General features: G+C 37.1%; 2 non-coding genes across 2 annotated transcripts; both read left to right on the forward strand.

Moving 5' to 3' along the window:
• The first annotated feature begins 1,021 nt into the window (after positions 1 to 1,021).
• On the forward strand, positions 1,022 to 1,128 carry LOC128296145 (small nucleolar RNA R71). Its single transcript, XR_008286694.1, has one exon. It is a non-coding gene; the product is annotated as a small nucleolar RNA R71 (small nucleolar RNA).
• Positions 1,129 to 6,174: 5,046 nt separating this feature from the next.
• LOC128296178 (small nucleolar RNA R71) lies at positions 6,175 to 6,280 on the forward strand. Its single transcript, XR_008286726.1, has one exon. It is a non-coding gene; the product is annotated as a small nucleolar RNA R71 (small nucleolar RNA).
• The last annotated feature ends 207 nt before the right edge of the window (positions 6,281 to 6,487 follow it).

The raw sequence follows: 6,487 nt of genomic DNA on the forward strand, positions 1-6,487 counted from the left end.
ACTCAGAAGTTCCTTTAAGAATTTTGCTGAGTTGGGCATCTGCGAAAGAACTTCAATAAAGGGTAAGTTAATATGTAATTTCTTTAAGAGTTTGATAAACTTACCGAATTGTTCTTCTATTCTATCTTTCGTCATCGCTTTAGGATATGGCACACGAGGTTCATGATTCGTACTTACCTGTTTGGGATCATTATTGTTTACCTTTTCTTGTCCTTTGTTCATCGCGTTGTCTTGTTGTAATTCTGGCTCAGGTGCAATGAATCCCTCCTTATCTTGAGTGCTAATTGCATTGAGGTGTTCCCTCGGATTAGGTTCAATATTACTTGGTAAGCTACCTTGTGGTCGTTCAGAGATTAGTTTGGACAGCTGGCCTATCTGAGTTTCGAGTCCTTGGATTGATGCTTGTTGATTCTTAAGTGCTGTCTCAGTATTTTGGAAACAGGTTTCTGACACTGAGATAAATTTATAAAGCATCTCTTCAAGGTTTGGTTTCTTCTCTTGTTGATAAGGTGGCTGTTGAAAACCTTGAGGATTTTGTGGCTTCTGATTCCCTTGACCACCCCAGGAGAAATTTGGGTGGTTCCTTCAACCTGCATTATAGGTATTACTGTATGGGTTATTTTGAGATCTAAAGTTATTGTTACCTATAAAGTTGACTTATTCTTCTTCAGTTGTAGGAATGAAGGATTGGTATTCTGTATGCACACCTCCTCCGCTTGAGTCACACTTTATTACTGGAAATACCTGCATAGAACCAAGAAAACTATCAATCTTTTTACTGAGAAGTTCTACCTGATTTGACACCATAGTAACTGAATCGATGTTATAAACGCCTGCTATTTTTGTTGGCTTAGTCCTCATAACTTGCCACTGATAGTTATTCAATGACATCTCCTCTATAAATTCATAGGCATCTTCCAGTGTTTTATTGTTGATACTTCCGCTAGCGGCTACGTCAACCATTTGCCGAGTCGAGGGATTCAGGCCATTGTGGAATGTTTGAACTTGAAGCCAAAGCGGTAACCCATTGTGAGGGCACCTTCTTAGTAAGTCCTTGTATCTCTCCCATGCATCGTAAAGTGTTTCTAAATCCATCTGCACAAAAGAAGAGATATCATTACGTAATTTAGTCGTTTTAGCTGGCAAAAAATATTTTAGTAAAAATTTCTCTATCATTTGTTCCCAAGTAGTGATAGACCCTCGTGGTAACGAGTTCAACCACTGCTTGGCTTTGTTTCTCAGTGAAAAGGGAAATAATTGAAGACAAATGGCATCATCAGAAAAGCCATTGATTTTGATTGTATCGCAAAATTTAAGAAAATTCGCCAAGTGTGTGCTGGGATCCTCATCCTGCAAACCATCAAACTGAAGAAACTACTGTATCATCTGAATTATGTTAGGTTTTAGTTCAAAATTATTCGCATAAATAGCAGGGCTAACTATACTTAACTCAGTTCCTGTTAAAGATGGTTTAGCATAGTCATACATAGTATGTGGAGCAGGATTTTGATTAGCTGCAATTGTAGAAAGCAGCTGATTGCCTGGTTTTCGGCCATCTCTTTTTCGGTTAGGGGTTGAATATCGTCTTCTCGCTCGTTCTCCGTGTATCATAAACTACGCCTTATTTCTCTTTGATTTCCATGAACTGTGCGATCGATTTCTTCGTCAAAAAGTAATGGTCCTGATGGGTTTCTTCTAGTCATAAACTATAAAAACCTGCCAAGAGAGAGAAAAAGTAAATTAATAAATAATAAAATAAAATAAAATTGCAAGAAAAATAAATGGCTAAAGTAATAAAAATTTAGTGTTCCTAATATTTCAGTTCCCCGGCAACGGTACCAAAAACTTGATCGTGTGATATGTAACAAGTAATAAATATTTATAATAAAGATCAAACCTAGACTAACTATTATCACGACGAAAAGGCAAGCGCACCTATCGAACAATAGTATAGTAATAGCAAGACCAGGATATCGTACCTGTAACACCCCGTACCCGAGTCCGTTACCGGAGTCGAACACAAGGTGCACACAGACTTAATTGTTTTCACAGTCCATAAAAAAAATTTCCAGACAAGCTGGTTACTGCGTCACTGTCGCCTTAAAAATCATATCTTGAGTTTCAAAACTCAAAAATCAGTTTTGTAATTTTTCCCTGAAACTAGACTCATATGTCCATCTAAAAATTTTTTTCTAAAATTTTTGGTCGAGCCAATTAGTACAGTTTATTAGTTAAAATCTCCCATGTTACAGGGGTCAACTACACTGATCTTTGCACGTTACAACTTGAATATCTCCCTGTACAGGGCTTCAATATGGATGTCGTTTGTTTCTATAGAAACTAGACTTAAAGAGGAATCTATAAATATATGGCATGACTCCTAATTATCTCTGGTTAATTTATAATGAATTTCAAAAGTCGGAACAGGGAATCCAGAAACCGTTCTGGCCCTGTTTCACGAATACCTAAATATCTCTTAACATACAACTCATATGACCGTTTCGTTTCTTCCATATGAAAGTAGATTCACCAAGGCTCATTTACATAATTTATTCACTATTTAATTCCATTCCTCCTATTTTTAGTGATTTTTCACATCCACACCACTGCTGCTGTCAGCATCTATTTTCAAGGTAAACTTTACCTATTTCATGGTTTGCATGGACCAACTAGAGTTTTGTCATACATAGGTCCACATATGATCATATTTAGCCATTCCAAGGGCTGATCATTGCCCAACACTTCCATTCCAGTCCATAGTCACATCATGAAACCATATATATATACATAAACACAAATGGTCTAATGCCATACTCCACTTCTATCGCCATTTTCGCATGGTGTACACACATACATCACAAAAAGTACTCGAAAAACAACAAAGGGTAGTCCTATACATGCCATTTCAAAGCTCAACCAAAATTTGTACCAAAAGGGGCTTTGATAGTGTGGGAGACTTGACTTCTAAAATCCCGACTCGATGGTGACGAGCCAAAATCTATAAAACAGAGAACAAAGAAACGGAGTAAGCAATTTATGCTTAGTAAGTTTTGAGCAAGGGATTCCAGCACAACAAAAGCATAACATTCATATAGCTAAACGGATAATTTCATATGCACACATTCTCAATATCATACTTACTTCACATTACCAACCCTTATGTTCATACACAAAAGATCAACTTAGCTAAAGGCGGTAGCTCGTTTATCAACCGGCGAATACTTACTTGTAAGGGCTCAACTAATTCAAGCACATACTGAACATACCTCATTGCTGGAATTTTTTGCAAGCGTATTAACTGAAATTTTACAGCAAGATTGCTCATTTCGAATCACGTACCTTGAATTTAACTGGATATAGCGACTCGCTCGATTGTCTTGGGACATAGCCGGTTATAGTGATTCGCACAATTGCCTTTGGGAATTAGCCCGATTTAGTAACTCGCACAAATGCCTTGGGACTTAACCCGGTTTTGGTAACTCGCACAAATGCCTTCGGAATTGACTGGATTTAGTCACTTAGCACAAAAGCCTTGGGACTTAGCCGGATACCATTCGAATAACCAAGCACATATATCAACAAATCAATACACATTCTTATTACATTCTCATTACCAAAGCTCAAACACAAGACACTTATCATATTTACAATTTCGGCTCAATAGCCACACACAAAGAGCATGATTTCGATTTGCTTAAAACATGATCTAATCAAATCATAATTTAAGCTCTATTACTCAAGAACTTACCTCGAGATGTTGTCAAATGATTCGATGGCTATTCGACCACTTTTTCCTTCCCTTTATCGGATTTAGCTCCCCTTTGCTCTTGAGCTTAATTTAACAAATAAATTGATTTAATCATTTGAGCATCAAAAGAGGAATTCAAGGTACTTAGCCCACATATTTTCATTAGACCTTAAAGTCACATATGTACGGAAATCATGAATCAAACTCAACACATTAGTTAGTACTCTCCTTAGCAATTTTCCAAGCCAAGAATAGGCATCAATATGCTTGCCTCTAACCGAATGCATGCACACCAATCCCCTCATGTGGCGAATATGCATGTCCATGTTGAGGCCAATTATACACTTAATACCACACATAAGCGGCATACATTTTACTAACTAACGATTCCATATTGTAACTCAATACGCATCAATCATTTACTTCATAACCGAAACATCATCATATGAAAATATATACCTTGAGATAGTATATATGTCATACCAATACATCATGTGCAAACATATATATATATATGCTAGAGCCGAATCTCAAAGTTGATTATAACTAAACATGAACATAAATCCAAAACACAAATCTTACCTACCATGCAATAAGCATAACTTATACTTATGGATGTACCATGGCCGAATACATCACAACACCATACCATTTCAATTTTGGTCATGGTTAAACAAAGAACTTAATGTCTCACTCAAAAATGCTAAAAAGAAAGTCCAAGAGCCATCAATCCACCATCACATGTATCATTAGCAAGCTTCATATTTAACATGCAATGGCATTAACACAAAATCCACCTTGGCCGAATACCACCCCCATGACATAGCAAGGATTTGAACCATGGGTTAATAAGAACATCAAGTTAGCAACCAAAAACATGCATGAATCTCATGGCACAACATCAAACATACCTTAATCTTGACACAAGTATGGCCAAACCTCTTCCTAATCCTGTTCCAAACCAAACATGAAGCAAGAACTCCCTCTTCTTCCTTAGAATTTTCGGTCAAGAGAGAATGAAAAGGATGAACAAATTTTTTTCTTTTCTTTTCTTCAACTCACGGTAATGGGGGGGGGGACACTCACCATTCTCCTTTTTTTTTTTCTTCCCATTCATTATTCAATTCCCATGCTCATTATTTTATTTTTTTCTTACATACACCATTGTCCCAACATGTTTTATGACATGTTTTTGCCCATAATCCCTTGTCATGGCCGGCCACTAGCTATTAGGGGGGGGAAATTTGACATGCAAGTCCTCCCTTTTGATTACATGCACTATTAGGTCCTTATAGATTAGCCTATCACATTTCAAAAGTGTCACACAAGTCCTAATAACTGAATTCACATGCAATCGACTAAATCGAAGCTTGAAATTTTCACACATTCATAAATACATATTCTAGACAATAAATATTACGTTCAAACATTTCGGTGACTCGGTTTAGCGGTCTCGAAACCACTTCCCGACTAGGGTCAATTTTGGGCTGTCACAGTACCCAAGGGAACCAAAAGTACCGGTAATAACTATCTTCTTATTATCTAGCCTAAGAATAAAAGGATTTGTTTATTAAACTAATTATCTAAACTAATTAACTAGTTTAATTAAAGCGAAGAGAGAATTTGGAAAAGACTTGAAGAAAAGCAATTGATAAAGACGACACCCAATGAAGAATCTACCTAGATTTCACTTGTTATCTGACTCTGAACCGGACGATTTATTCACTTGACTTGATCCGTGAGACTCCCTAACCTATGTTATTATCCTTTTCGAGACTAATAACGTCTCGGTATTTTGGATTGATGCTTGTTCATTCTTAAGTGCTGTCTCGGTATTTTGGAAACAGGTTTCTGACACCGAGATAAATTTATAAAGCATCTCTTCAAGGTTTGGTTTCTTCTCTTGTTGATAAGGTGGCTGTTGAAAACCCTGAGGATTTTGTGGCTTTTGATTGCCTTGACCACCCTAGGAGAAATTTGGGTAGTTCCTCCAACCTGTATTATAGGTATTACTGTATGGGTTATTTTGAGATCTAAAGTTATTGTTACCTATATAGTTGACTTATTCTTCTTCAGTTGTAGGATTGAAGGATTGGTATTCTGTATGCACACCTCCTCCGCTTGAGTCACACCTCATTACTGGAAATACCTGTGTAGAACCAAGAAAACTATCAATATTTTTACTGAGAAGTTCTACCTGATTTGACACCATAGTAACTGAATCGATGTTATAAACGCTGGCTATTTTTGTTGGCTTAGTCCTCATAACTTGCCACTGATAGTTATTCAGTGACATCTCCTCTATAAATTCATAGGCATCTTCCGGTGTTTTATTGTTGATACTTCCGCCAGCGGCTGCGTCAACCATTTACCGAGTCGAGGGATTCAGGCCATTGTGGAATGTTTGTACTTGAAGCCAAAGCGATAACCCATTGTGAGGGCACCTTCTTAGCAAGTCCTTGTATCTCTCCCATGCATCGTAAGTGTTTCTAAATCCATCTGCACAAAAGAAGAGATATCATTACGTAATTTAGCCGTTTTAGCCGGCAAAAAATATTTTAGTAAAAATTTATCGGTCATTTGTTCCCAAGTAGAAATAGACCCTCATGGTAACGAGTTCAACCACTGCTTGGCTTTGTTTCTCAGTGAAAAGGGAAATAATCGAAGACAAATGGCATCATCAGAAATGCCATTGATTTTGAATGTATCGCAAAATTCAAGAAAATTCGCCAAGTGCGT

This window comes from Gossypium arboreum, chromosome 7 (genome assembly GCF_025698485.1).
Source record: "Gossypium arboreum isolate Shixiya-1 chromosome 7, ASM2569848v2, whole genome shotgun sequence".
NCBI classification, from domain to species: domain Eukaryota; kingdom Viridiplantae; phylum Streptophyta; class Magnoliopsida; order Malvales; family Malvaceae; genus Gossypium; species Gossypium arboreum.